Genomic DNA, 15,663 nt, shown 5'->3' with positions numbered 1-15,663 from the left:
CGAAGTTTAGTGGAGATTGGTGATGTGAATTTGGTGATGCTACCTCGAAAAATGCCCTCCCGGAAGAATTTTAAAAGTACTTACTTTTCATAGTCTGTAATGGCTGCTTCCTCACCAAAGAACTATGGGAAAATTCAGTTTCCTATAAATGCTTGTAATGGGCCTGTACAAAGCTATTGCTACCCAGTATAGATGCAAGGGACACTCCTTGCATGAACCCCAAAGTTTGGTAAAGTTTGGGTTGGGGGTCCAATTTTACGGGGTCCCAAAGGGGTGGATCCCCTCCTCCATAGAAAAGCATTGTAAACTTTATCATGGTTTTCTATGGAGGAGAGGGGCAACCCATTCAGGACCCCATAATATCGGATCTCCTGACCCAATCTTCATCAAACTTGGGGTTCATGCAAGGAGAGTCCCTTGAAGCTAACCGTAAAATTTGGAAACTCTACCTCCAAAAATGCCCCCCACAAGAACTTTGAAAAAAAACCCATAGACTAAAATGGGCCCAATTTTTACTGGTAAACCTGGAAATAAAGCTGAATACCCCTTTACCGGTATGGGTATTCGGCTTTTCTCAGATTTACCAAAAAAAATCAGGCCGAAAACCTGAACCCAAAATTTTTTTTTTGTACAACCCTAGTTGGTAACAATAATAGGACTTTTCTGCATGATTTCATGGACAGCAGAATAACAATCGTCCATTTGTTCAAACATTAATCAAGGAATTGAGGTCTCTGGGCCACTTCAAAATGAATGTACAAGCAGCACTTGTCTAAGAGTTTGCATCAGATCCCAAGTAAATGGTGTCCAGGTGTTGCATGTACACGTGCTTCACGATATGTACAACCACATATTAACTTTCTGCCAATAATACATTTTTGTGTCATCATGACACATATCAATTCACGGGCAGTTTGGAAATTTCTATACAGAAGTGATGGAATCACCTTCTCCTCCCTTTTCTGTCAAGAGAGCTGTGCTGATGGAAGACAGAAATGGTGATTCCATCCCCTTCCTTGTCCGCACTGCATTCTGCCGAACCACATGGCTTTTAGGCAACATGGGTTCCACAATCACAGGAATAAAATTTTCTGGGATCAGAAAGGATTACTGTGTGTGTGTGTGGGGGGGGGGAAGAATCTGCAACGGTTAGCACCTCTTGTTGATGAATCATGGGATCCAGCCTAGTGTTTTACTTATTGTTGGATACTAAGTGGGGCATGTGGTTCTCTCTTCTCCAATATCTGAGATAATATATCTATATGATAAATGCATGATTTCAATACAGATGGAACCAAATGCTTAACTTTCTTTTTAAAATTATTTTAAATATCACATTTAATCATTCTAAGAATACCTAGAATAATTTTTTCAACTGATTGTAATATGCAGATGAATGGTGATTTAAACCAGCAAATGATCGAGCATCAAGTGGCTTATACTGATAAGTATATATGTTTCAGATTAGGCAGTACTGATGAACTGAGATGCACATTAACATCTCAACTAGCCATTCCATAACATTGCAAAGAGCATTGCAGTTATTTTAGCTTACTAGTATTAAAATGCATAGCACATGCATTTTTCTGTCTACAGTTGAAGCCATTGTTTTACTAAATTTTATTGTAAGCAACACTGGTTAATTGGAATAGCAAGCAAATAATGAGTAGGCACAATGGTGAGCTTAAAAAGGACGGAAGGGCAGAGAAATTACCAAATGTCCCCTGTGATAAAGTCAGTCATGGATTCATAATAAGAACACATAAGATGGGCCAGAGAAAGGTATTTGCTACCCCAAGCAAGGTACAATTCTGCTGTTCTTCCTGTTAGCCAATATAGGTTTATGGAAAATAGCTTACATGGGATCTAATTTTATTTTATTTTAGTTTCTTTATAATTAACTATATCTCACTTATTCATTCATCACAAAGAATCACAGCTCCATGGCAGAATGTACTGCAATGGGTGTTATAATTGCTGTCCTTTTTGATAAACAAAAAGAAGAAGTCTGTGGTCCCTCAAGGCTAACAAATTTGTTATAGATAAATAATTGCTAAATAAAAACTTATTGCTGAACTTATTGCTGACATGGCTGGCAATTTGCTGTACAAACTCTTACATTTCATAGCCTTTATACATCTCTGTTTATGATTTCTCCTCTCCCTCCATGTGTGTAGCTATATTTGCAGACTAAAGACTCACTACATGCATCCTGAGATTGCCAGGAAAGCAAGCGTGGTGTAGTGGTTAAGAATGGTGGTTTGGAGCAGTGGACTCTAATCTGGAGAACCAGGTTTGATTCTCCACATGAGCGGTGGACGCTAATCTGGCAAACCTGGTTAATTTTCCCACTATTACACACGAAGCCAGATGGGTGACCTTGGGCTAGTCACAGGTCTCTTAGAGCTCTCTCAGCCTCATCTACCTCACAGGATGTCTGCTGTGGGGAGGGGAAGGTGATTGTAAGCCGGTTTGATTCTTCCTTAGGTGGTAGAGAAATTCGGCATATAAAAACCAACTCTTCTTCTTCCTTTCCTTTTTCTACAATACACCTGTTAGTAGGGGTGTGAATCAAATAAAGCTGAACCGAAAAAACCCTGAAAAATATCTTTTTGGTATTCTTCAGGGGGGGTTATAAAAAAAAAATATGGCAGCAATAAAAGGGAGTCAAAAAGTGGATCCTGAATAATGCTGAATTTATTTGGCATTATTCGGGGGCACTTTGGCGCTGCCACCATTTTTAACCCTCTCCCTCCCTCCCTCATGTACTGGGTCTTCTGCTGGCTCCGAAGTCCACGTGGAGTTCGAAGGCAGCAACGCAGGCAGAACTGAAGGCTGAGCTCACTCAGAACAAGCCCAGGCTTCAGTTCTGCACTGCCACATAGAGTTCAGAGGTGGCAGCGATGCAGGCAGAACTGAAGGCTTGGCTCGCTAGGAGCCCAGCCTTCAGCTCTACATGTGTATTTTTCAGGTTCATCTTTAATAAACCTGAAAATTTTCAATTTTCTGAAAAAAGCTTTTTTTGGATTTTTCAAAAATGTCTGGGTCTATTAAACTCAAACCCAAAAAATACAACAAACAAAAAACAAAAAGGTGCACATGTAAGGAGGCACAAGATTCCTTTTGGGGTTAATTGCAACAAACTAACATGATTCTTGAATTTGTCTTTGGAATTATTTAATACGTACCAAGGCCTCACCAGAGGTTTGTCCAGTAATTTCCAAGCCCCACATTTGAGTCCTGGAAGAAGTATCTCTAGGGATCAATCCTAAGCAGGTCTACTCAGAAGTAAGGCCTGTTTTATTCACTGGGGCTTGCTCCCAGGAAAGCTCTGTTAGGATTGCAGTCCTAAGCATGCACAAAGTGCCTTTCCCTTATCACTGAATCAGTCATATATTCATGAACACTTAATAATTGAGGAGCAGGATGCCTCTGGGCATAGGCTCAGGTAGAATTTTCAGCTACCCCCATTCCTAATTTTCTCCCCACCCCCAATATTTGCCAACTTCAGGCATTTAAAAAAGTAAAGGTGTATTTTTTAAACAATGCACTGGAATGGTAAACAAATGCAATTTCATTTTAAAATGTGGGCTTTGATGCTTTCTCAATAAATTACAATGCATACAGAAGTTTTAAAAGTCCTCTCCTTCCCCCAAACTTCTCAATTTCCCATACCCAGAAGCTTCCACTGAAATACTTGACTGGCTTCCTCAGTCTGAATGGGAGCAGCCAATAGCAAATGCATTAATTTGCATTTAACATTGAAAGCTTCTGGGAGAAACGTTCGGGGGTGGGGAGTCAGCATAATAGACTTACTTAAAGATATTTTATGCAAGTCTCTTTGCATGCCTCTGTCATTTATATGTTAAACAGTTCTAAGGGCAGGAGAAAGGTGGTTGTGTCAGTGTGATACTGCAGCCTTCAAATTAGAGGGGTGTCTATAATACTTGGGAAACACAGTCATTCATGAAGTTCTTGACTAAAATTTCAGTCATCACAAAGGTGCCACCAAAACAACAGAAGAAGAAGAGGGAGATTATGAGGGACCTTCGGAAGATGGCCTTTCCCTATAACCATAGAGAAGTCCTTCACAATTCATCACCTGTTTCCCTAACAAATAACCAAGGCAGTAGCAATGATTGAAAGATCACATCTCTCTCGCTCAGGATGATGCCCCAAGCGGCTGCCTGTCTTGCTTGTTTAAGGGATCAGCCTTGCATTTGTTTACAGGCCAGTCTCTGCTATGGCCCATATACGATGTCTTATTTTGTTACTTGCCCTAATGCCTTCATCCACTATCCACTGTAGGATTCTTTGCACAATGGCATTTTTGTATGTCTAGTGACAGCTTTCTTTTGGAAGCCTCTGTATATAGACACACAGATAGCCTCATCTAGAACACATAGCTGGAATCATGAGCACTTTTGTTAAATGTGTTCACCATGGAGACTGCATCCTAAGAAAACAGCACTTTGGTCTCAGTTCTTCTGTTTTGCCAGCAGTCAGAATAAGATCAGGGTCTGGACAGGACATGAAGTCAGAATAAATCCCACAGAGAATCATAGTACAAAAAACAACGGACAATATATACCTCTTAAAAATGTTAATACGCTGCTTCAAAATAAACCTCACTGCAGAGACAAAGTTATGAATAAATCATACTTCAGAAAAGAACACACATGCCTACACTTTCCTATTTCTTTAGAAAATACAAGCATTTTTATTAGAAGACAAAAAAGAGCTTGCAGAACTGAATGGCAAGAGGTCACCAAAGATGTCTGCATTATCTACTGAGATGTGCTCTTTAACTGCTCTAATCGTTTTACTTCTCACAAGCGTTTGTGATGCTCCCACCTTAGCACAAGCAAGGTCTGAACCCTGGCCACCAGGACTTGGCACTAATGGATTGTGGGCTGTTTTGTAGAATGCCATTGAAATGCAAGGATTGTATTTAATATTCAGCTAGTATCGCTGACACGATTCAGAAGGAAAATGGCATATTTGCAAATGGCTTTTTCTCTGCCCCTTCCTGCACTTGCAAATTGACATCCCATTATCATGGATTCAAAAGTTTACAGCTATGAGAAATTGTTGACCTTCAAGTTAGTGTTTTTTTTTTTTTTTAAGGTATACATACTGGATTTGCCTCAAACGATTTAGAGATGAAAGGACTCTCTGCATAAAATGAGGTGGTATTTTAATTAATAAGTGCATTAATAGGCAAAAACATATGGTCAGATGCATTCATGTTCTCTGTTAACAGAAGGAGGCTGACCAAAGTCATAAATCCCTAAACCATACTAATGAGTAGTTGCAAACAAAACACACACACACACACACAAAAAGGAAAAGGAAAGGAGAAGACATTGATTTTTGAATTCATTATTTTTTCCCCCTGCGAAGTTGTTATTTCAGCAGAGCAAAGAACTCAGCAAGGGCCAGAATCCAAGCACTATGTTGACCAGCATTGCCATCTCTTTGTTTCTGGCAGGGCTCCTATGCTTTTAGCAAATGGCTAACAGGTAAGAATTCAACAAGAGCAGCTTCCCATTATTGCAGTTCTTTGGCAGGAAAATCTCTATTTAGTGAATTTAAACAAATGATCTCCCTTCACTTCCATCTCTTTTTGCTCTCTTTCCCTCACCCACATATATAAGGCCTGGTTAAGGATGAACCTTGCATGCGTAGAGATAATCATGTAAAAAGGGGAAAGGACAGTCTGAATGTAGCCTCTGAGCTTGTTTGCTAAAGTAAAGACACCTGCTGCTCTTTAACCATCTCTTCTGAATCATTGGGCCTTTCCCCTGCAGGTATTCTATTTAGACCAGGGCTGGTGTGAGATGAAAAGCAAGCACTACAGGGTTCTTAGCCTGTAGTTCAGCTGTCAGTATTCTCCTGGGTGTAACAGGAGAATACTTGGCCCCCACCTGGTTGTATCAAGTAGGGTTGCCAGGTCCCCCTCTGGCAATTGACAGGGGGTGGGACTCACCAGCATCAACCTGAGACCTAGTTCTCTGTTGTCAGCAACATGGTGATGTCACTTCTGGTAGAAGCTGTTTTTACCACAGAGTTTTGCCCAGATACTGGAGCATCCCTGCAGTTGTTGGAGATGTGATGACATCACTTCTGGGGCACACTGCAAGTGGTGTCACTGAGTTGCTGATGACAGAGAGCTAGGCCTAAGTTTATTCCCCTTGCTGGCTGGCTGAATGGTGCCAGGAGGGAGGGGCTGCAAATCCCCTGCTACTGGTGGGGGTCTGGAAACCCTAGTACCAAGTCAGGGAGAGTTACCCAAAGAAAAGATTAGGATCTCTGGCCTCTTGTACTAGGAGAAAGGAGGGTAAGGGTATGCCAGTTTTTGTTTGTTTGTTGCCTAACCAGGTGAGAGCTAGGTTGTGTGTGTGTGTTACTTATATCCAGGGGAGAGGTGAGTCTGGATTTGTGTTTCCTTTATGTTTTGTTTCCAAGATGCGGATGAGAGGTGGGTCTATATTAAATCTGTATGTGTCTTTATTTTCCCCCTTTGCCTGCTGGTGGGACAGATGTGCTTGGGGGGACAGAAGAAGAAGAGTTGGTTCTTATACCCCACTTTTCTCTACCTTTAAGGAATCTCAAAGTGGCTTACAATCATCTTTCCTTCCTCTCCCCACAACAGACACCCTGTGAGGCAGGTGGGGCTGAGAGAACTGTGACTGGCCCTAGGTCACCCAGCTGGCTTCATGTGTAGGAGTGGGGAAACAAACCCAGTTTTCCAGATTAGAGTCCACTGCTCTTGACCACTACACCACACTGGGAGAGGGATGGTGCTATGATTCATAGTGTGCGGGGTAGGCAGAGATATGATGATGGGAGAAAAGAAGGCCAGATAAGGAAAAGGGACAGCAGACAACTCTGTGCTGTTGCTCTTTCTGGTCCTTCTTTCAGCTGAAGTGGTGTTGGTAACCATATCAACAATTCACCAGGCTATAAAATCCTGCTGCTAAATGCCAGTTCAGTCACAGGAAAAACAGCAGCCATCCAGAATTTAATCCTGAAAGGGTTAACCTGGCATGGATCACTGAGACTTGGCTAAGGAGGTGAGAGATGTTAACCTCTCTGTTGTGCCCTCCAAGGTACTCTGTGATACTTCCCCATAGATCTGGAGGGTGTGAAGGTGGTGTTACTATAGTCCATAAATATTTTATCCTCCTAGCATGGTAAGGGCCCCATGGCAGAGAGGGGTAAACTGCAGTACTGCATTCGATGCTCTGCTCATGACCTGAGTTTGATCCCAACAGAAGTTGGATTCAGGTAGCTGGCTCAAGGTTGACTCTGTCTTCGATCCTTCCAAGGTTGGTAAAATGAGTACCCAGCTTGCTGGGGGTAAAGTGTAGATGATTGGGGAAGGCAATGGCAAATCACCCCATAAACACAGTCTGCCTAGTAAACATTGTGATGTGACATTACCCTATGGGCCAGTAATGGCCCAGTGCTTGCATGGGAGATTATCCAGTGTGGTGGTGTGGTTAATAGGGCTGTTGAAAAAAAATTCGGTAAAATTCGGATTCAGCAAAATTCGGCCTGTTTTGATTCAGGAAATGCCAAAGTCCGAACTCCCCTGATTCGGATCCGTGGAATTCGGTGGAAGATTCGGAGTTCGGGGGAAAAAATGGCTGTTTAAAGCCATTAAAAACACATTCGCGCCTTTCCGCGGCTCCGGGAAGGCATGTTTGCAGGTAGAGGTCCCAAACTTTCAGAGTAACTTGAGGGCACCCTTCTTGCAAGAAACCCCAAGTTTTGTGACGATTGGGGCAGGAGGTCCCGAGTTATGGGGCCTGGAAGTGCCCCCCATCTGCCCATTGCAATAAAGCCATTACAAACACATTCGCGGCTTTCCGCGGCTCTGGGGGGGGGGCTTTTGGGAGGAATAGGTCCCAAACTTTCACTGTAGTTTGAGGGGACCCTTCTTGCAAGAACCCCCAAGTTTGGTGATGATTGGGCCAGGGGTCCAGAGTTATGGGCTCAGGAAGGGGTCCCCCCATCCTTAATGTGCATCTTTACTCCATTCCCTCACTGGAATAAAGCCATAAAGCACAGTCGCGGCTTTCTGCGGCTCCATGGTGAAGCATTTTTTGAGGTAGAGGTCCCAAAATTTCAGCGTAGCTTGAGGGGACCCTTCTTGCAAGAACCCTCAAGTTTTGTGAAGATTGGGTCACGGGGTCTGAAATTATGGGGCCCGGAAGGGGTCCCCCATCCTTAATGTGCATCTTTATTCCATTCCCTCATTGGAATAAAGCCATAAAGGTCCCACCTCTCAAACCAGTATGGCTTGGCCCCAAATGGGGAAAAAAACAAGGAGGAGGAGGCACGGTTGCTGAGCGGCGCCGGGAAGAGACTCACGCAAGCCACACCATTGCACTCAACCCCAGGCTAGGGGCAAAAAACAAAAGCAGAGCACAGCACACACTCCCGCAGAGGCGAGCAGGCACCCCCTCAGGCAGAACGGGCGAAACCCTCCCTCCCAAACCAGTATGGCTCGGCCCCAAATGGGAAAAAAACCAAGGAGGAGGAGGCGCGGGTGCCGAGCGGCGCCGGGGAGACTCACGCAAGCCGCACAATTGCACTCAATCCCAGGCTAGGTGCAAAAAACAAAAGCACAGCACAGCACACACTCCCACAGAGGCGAGCGGGCACACACCCTCTGAAGAACAGGCGAAGCCCCCCCTCAAACCAGTACGGCTCGGCTCAACCCCAAACGGGGAAAAAACCAAGGAGGAGGAGGCGCGGCCCGGGTGCCGAGTGGAGAGAGACTCACTAGCTGCTGCACAGACTCAACTTTAAACTTTAAAACTTTAAAAGCAGAACACACACTCTTGCAGAGGCGAACGGTCACAACCCCTTTGCAGAACGGGCAAAAGCCCCCCTTTGCTCCCCCCACCCACAGAAACTGCTCCCCCCCACACACAGACTCTGCTTTTCCCCACACACACACACACAGAGGAGAAAAGGTATAGAGAAAAAACCCCAAAATCAAACTGTGTGGATGTCTTCCAGCAGGAGCATGGAGGAGAAGTAAATCCAACCCTATTCCGGTAAGCACCAGCAGCTCGGCCCAGTCAGGAATTGGATCTCTAAGCAGCACTGCCACCAAATTGGAAGGCAATGAATACAGATGGGAGGGGAGGGACAGGAGTTTTTAGACTCTTCTCCTGGCCATTTCAAAAGTGAGAATCCCTGCTCTGATTGGCCAGGAGAAGACCCAGCTTGGCCACCATTGGCCGCGGGAGAATGCTGCTTACTAACTGACGGTTATGCTGCTGATTCTGAGCCCCCAAATTTTCCAAATTTATTCGGCGCGCCCCAAACTCGCTGAATTTGGCTAGTCGTTTTCCTGCCTTTTTAAAAATTCGGTTCCATTCCATCTGAACTGAATTTCCCCCCCGAATCGGGGGAAATTCGGCTGTTTTTCAGTTCGGGATGAACTGAATCGACAGCCCTAGTGGTTAAGAGCGGTGGACTCTAATCCGGAGAACCGGGTTTGATTCTTCACTCCTCCACATGAGAAGTGGACTCTAATCTGGTTTCCTCACTCCTACACGTGAAACCTGCTGGGTGATCTTGGGCTAGTCACAGTTTTCTCTGAACTCTCTCAGCCCCAAATGCCTTTTTCCCTTTTTCTCTCTCTACTCCTACAACAGATTGCTGGACTTGATTGCCTGATCATATATGCATCTACTAAACAGTTGTGGTTCGTTCTTGTCCAAAATTTTCTGGCTCAATCTGTGAACCAGTGATCTTGCATTGCAACAAGATTACCAGGTGAGATATTCTTTTATTTATTTTATTGTTTGTTATTTCTATGTATGGGCCCCCTTCCAACATTACTCTTCTGAAAGCAATATCCAGTTAAAATTAAACTAATACAGTCACTAGAAAAACCCAGCAGTAAAAATATGACCAATTAAATATAAAACCCAACAGGAGGTGTATTCAATGGTCTCAGCCAAAAATAAACAGCTTAAAAGCCTGGCAGCGTAAAAAGCTTTCTGCTGCTATTCTTAAAAGTGCCAAGCATGTGGATCTGGTATGTTTTCCTTAGAAGATCTTTACAACTGGTCTGTTACTTTTCTAAGAAGTTCATTTCTGTGCAAAGAACAGCACGGTTGCACACATTTATGCTTAAATAGAATGGTGGATGGGTATTTCAAATGAGAACTACCGTTGGATTGTCACTGCTGTCATATGAAGTTACCTATGCTAAATCATTCAATTGGTCCATCTGTTGGAAAAGGGAGAGGCTTGGGTTTTTTTCCTTGATCTACAATTGTTCCCCATGAGCATAATGGTAGTATGCTGGACTATGCCCCATTCAGCCTATGTCTTGGAGATGGACCCAGACTCATTTTTGGACCTAATGTGTCTGGCAGAGGAAGCTGGCCTTGGCATCAAAATATCAGAGAAACAAAATGGAGGCTCAGTGGCAACACTTCTTGTTCTTCTCTCCTGGAATGAACAGAAATGATCATCTGATGGCAGAATCCAAGCTTGGTGTGGTTAGCAAGTATCATCCATATGCCAAAAAGTGCTAGTGACAATCTGGATCAAATCACAACCATGTGTTATTTTTTAATCCATGCAACTTTTCCTTTGCATAGTGGATTTATTGTGTGTATAGTGATCCCAGCTGTGTAAACTAGCCTCCTATGAGAGTTCTACTTGCATACTTCCATTTCTTGGAAGAGGTGAAAATAAAATTAAAAATACCTTTCCTGGATTGAAGAAAGAAGCCCAATTTGTGGATTGGTGGACTTGTTCATTAGGGGTTGGTCTAACTATGTGTTCAGAGTTATTAAAAGAACTTCCACTAAGCTGTAAATTGATTGTGCCAATAGACGTTTTCTAAATGCCATCAATAAGTTTAAGTTGCCAATTGTATAATTTACAGGTGCAACATGTATTTAAGATAAAAGCCGTAACAGTTATATAGTAAAACAAAAATGGTAGTTGAGTCTATTACAGATAAAAACGCCAAAGTCCTTGAATTATTGTGTGCTACAGATAAGACTCAAACGATTCTTTTGTCACATAAATAAGACACCGGGAGTGCCTTCAGATGTTACAACGGGCAGGCAGAGAAACAAGTGTGAGTGACTTATGCTTTCTGTTTTCATTCCTCTGTAACATTCAAAGTTAGGTTTCACATATTTTCTTTGTCATCAGATACTTGAGCTTTAGATGCTGCTAGAGTGTAAGCATTACATCAGTGAGGAGATGCATCAATCTCTCCTGGAATTTTACACACCCAAGGAGCAGAGAATCAGAAGTGGTGAGCTGCCTCTGTCCCTCCCTGTCCGCAGCCCCCCATGTTGCCTGAAACTACCCTTGCTATAATAATGCCCACCGATGTTCTTAGATGAGGCACAAGACAGAAACCAGCCTGCCTCCACAGCCAGTTAATTCCTGTTCTGGTGCTTTCCATTTCAAGAAACGGCTGCAAGTTGAATGTGAGCCATCTCGCATGTTTCAATCCGCGTCTCTTTCTGCAATATAAATGGCAAGTGGTGAGGAAGGGGAAGGTGCAGCGCTGCAGACACAAAGAAGGGGGAGAAAAGGGGAGTCAGCACTCAATTTGTTAAGACCCAAAATGTCAAGCAGCCTCTTACAATATGCGTTGCTGAATTCTGTATTGATAACGGCTAATGAAAATGTTACCCAGCTTCCTGTTAACTGCAGATACAGAAATTAGCCAGGGTTTCCTTATTCAAATTAGAATTAATCTCATTCTTTCCACCACCTGTTTCTGATGCTTCACAGGAGATTTATTGGAAGCGTTCTGAACAAGTGGCTTCTCTGGCACTATCAGGGAAGCGTATGAGATAGATTTGGTCATTCACACTTCACGGGAACGAAGCTGCTCAGCCTTACTCATACAACAGACAGTCTGTGCAAATAGACAAGCGGAAATATTTAATGAAGCCTTTCAATGTATGTAACCCAGGTAAGAGTTAACACACACAACCTTTGACAGTTTAACTGATAAGGCCTTCAAGTATGATTATACAAGATCTTAAATATTTCTTGGTTTAAAGGATACTGCTTGTGCCCTGAATTTAATGGTGTCCTATTACAACCAATTAACAATTAACGGGAACAAAGTGCTTGACTGTGCCTGGAAGATAATATTCAGCTCATAGTGATGCATGGGCTTTGGATTGGGGGACATATCTGATTGCCATCCCTTCTGGCTATTTTCCCTTCTGTCCACTGATGCACTTTCATTTGTTGCCACTGCTATTGCTGCTCATTGTCGTAGCCAGTACACTAAAATTAACACAGTATGGTTATCCACATTAAATGAGGCAAGAGTAGCAGAAAGCGGTGATGCTGAGACAAAATGAAAGCATGAAACCAGTGTATTTTGGTAGATGGACTGGGAGAGCAATTAAAAATAGGCATATTAGACTTTTCTCATGTATTCAGTATGCAGTATTGAAACAGCTATGCAAAAAAAATTTTTTTTTTCTTTTAACATTTTTGAGCCTGGCCAGGATGACCATTGTCATCTATTTTATGGCAACCTATCCACATTTGCTTATTTCTTTTACATCTTTTTGCCAATGCCCCTACCCCAAGGATGAGGATACAAGTCTCCAATAAATGAGTTAAACTAGGATTTATTAAAAGTTGACCTGCAACAGAACTTACCAACTTGAAAACCGATTCATTGTGGATTACCCAAACAAACAGATCATGGCTACCAGTGAACTGACAACTCCACCCTGGCTCAAACCTTGGCAAAGCCATATTTCTGTGCCTTGTTTCTCATTTCCTGCATACCTACCATGTGCCAAGAGGTGTCACCCCTCACCCCCTCATGCAGGTTGGCATTAACATTCAAAATATGCTGCCCAGCCCCAAGGAATACCTTTGCCAAGTCCCTCTAGCTAGTTGGTCTTATGTAATTCCATTTATCTTTGGATGCCTCAGCATGCCTTCCAGTATTCTTATGCTCCTATCAAAATATCTACTATCTTTCCTGCTAGAGGTGGTTAATCTGGCTGGCTGCCTAAGATGCAACTGTCATGCCTGAACAAATAGTGCTTGTCCTCCAGTGTTGAGCTCAGCAGATAAGGTGCGGTCAAACACACTGCTACCCACTTCTCACTGTGATAGCATGCTGACAGGTGGCTGTTACCATAACATTAGGTGCTATCCCTGCAATGCTTCTATAGCCACTGGTGTTTGTCCTAAGGCATGAATGGATCTAGTGCTTTCACACTAAATATCTAATTGTAATAAAGTCAAGCTGGGTCAGTAAGCCGTATAATAACAATCAGGTGAACTGGCCTGCACTCAATCTGGAATTGTAAAATTGCCCTTTTGTATATTGTAAAAATCACAAGCCAGTTAGTTCAAGTCATATTGACCTACTTACACTTCATCTTGTCATGCTCCCTTCATTCATGTTTAGACTACTCTTTAACCTCTAGCTCCTAAAACAACAGTGGGGGGGGGATCTCAAAAACATTCTCCTGGAAATCTTTACTTTCTTTGCTGCCAGGCAGGGATAGTTAGCCAGAGGTATGGTGAAACTGGAGAACAGTCCCCAAATCCTAGTCCACCCAGCCATTGTCCATACAGACCCCATGCTATCTGCAGGAGCAGATCACTGGCCCTTTTTGATCACATGGATTAGCAGACTATGCTTGTCATGGGGTAGGCATAGGCCAGGGCCCAGGAAAGGAACTAGAGGCATATCGTCCCCATAACTGTCTCCAATCTACACCCTCACACAATACCACGTCATCCCCAAGTTGACTCAACCTGTCCCAGACTGCTGTTTTTTGTCTGCATACCAGACCAGCATTGAACTGTTCACCAATAATTCCAATTTGTCAGCTGATGCTGCCCATTCTAAGTTGGCCATTCCGCCAGCAAGATAATGAAGGATTACCTTAAGCATGGAAGGGCCAGGTTGATTAGACAATATTGCTCCCAGGGAAGCCGTAATCATGTTCTTCCCCATCTTCATGTATTTTATGGGCACTAAATCCTTGATATGGCGGCCTTTTGTGAATGAAGAAATTTGTATTGGAGGCACTATAGATGCTCCACTCTTGGCCAAGCCCTTCTCCTTCTACTTGGCCTTCTTAGATAGCACCCTGCTCCAAGCCTAATAAGCTCAATAAGTAAAGGTCTTCCTTCTACACCCATTGGTTCTAACTCACTAGCTAGCCTTTGAAGCTCTTCTTGTTTAAATGAGGCTTACTCCCAGGAAAGTGGTTTTAGAAGTGATATTATTACTGCTTAGAAAGTATGAAACTGATTTGATTTTGAAAGTTGCTATTTCAATGTTGGCAAAGATTTTCCTTTGTCTTTTGATATGTCAAACTATTTTTTTGCCATTGAAAATGTACTTGGGTTGGTTTTTTGGGTTAAAGAATGGCTCTAAGACTCATGAGACTAAAGTGTATTATTAGCTGTGCCTCTCCGTAACTAGTTCTCCTTTGACTAAAATGCTGTTTCTTCTGCCTCAAGAGGTGGTGTTTTGCCATGGATTACTGGACACTTAAAATAATATTGGTTTTCACGTTCATCCAAAAATAATCCTTCTGAATAGTTTAGTCATAAGGAAAAATATAAGCCATCTATTTCAAAAATGAAGGTTGTATTGATTGTGATGCTTCTTTTTTTCCCTACCTCTGAAATAAAAAAGTTCTCTTTCTGCACCCAGTATATGGTAGAAACACTCAAATCATTGAGTTTTAATTGTCCTAACTTATGATAATTAAATTCCACTCATATTGAAATGTGCCCGAGGACAATTGTCAAGACATAATGTGGGTAACAATAGCTGAATAGTTGAATAGTCCCCCCCCACACACACACACTTAACTTCAGTACCATGTGTTGACTTTTAACTAGTGGATGGCTTCAACCTAATTTAGTGGCACCTTTCAAGCAAACAGTGATCTTTAGCCAGATGGATGTAAAGAGGCATTCACAGCCATTGAGCCAAGGATTAATTTGCTCCAGTCCACAGAGCTGGATTGGCTCAACAACGCTAGCCTTCCAATGGGGGGGACATAGGCGTAAACTATGGGGGGGGGCTGAAGGGCTTGAACCTCCCCGAACTTGGCCAGAGGGGGCTGAGCTCCCCCAGGCAACCACTGCCCACATGAGGGACTCAGTTAGAATGGCAGCTGAAGCACAGTCCTGTCTTACCTTCTTGTTGTATCATATTACAATTTCCATGATTCTTTGGGGGTTTGTTCCTGTTTGCTAGTATGTATTTGTGTGTTTATTAAGAATTTATACACTGCCTTCAAAAACCTTTTCCTAGGGGTCAGACAAAGGATCTTGCCACTGAATTCTGCAAGTTTGTTCTCACTCACAGCTACTTCAGGTTTGGTGAAGAGTTATACCTTCAAATCAGTGGCACAGCCATGGCTCCACAGTATGCCAACATTTTCATGGCGGATCTAGAACAGCGTTTTCTGAACTCCTGCCCATTGGCACCTCTCCTTTACTTGAGATTCATTGATGATAAAGAAGCCCTCAAAAGATTTCACCAGGCTTTCAACAATTTCCACCCCACCATCATTCTAACTGTAAATTTATCTGAAAAAGAAATAAACTTCCTGGACACCACAGTACAGATACACGAGGGACGCACAAGCACCA

The sequence above is a fragment of the Euleptes europaea genome, chromosome 3, assembly GCF_029931775.1.
Source record: "Euleptes europaea isolate rEulEur1 chromosome 3, rEulEur1.hap1, whole genome shotgun sequence".
NCBI lineage: Eukaryota > Metazoa > Chordata > Lepidosauria > Squamata > Sphaerodactylidae > Euleptes > Euleptes europaea.
Note: the sequence above shows the minus strand (reverse complement) of the source record.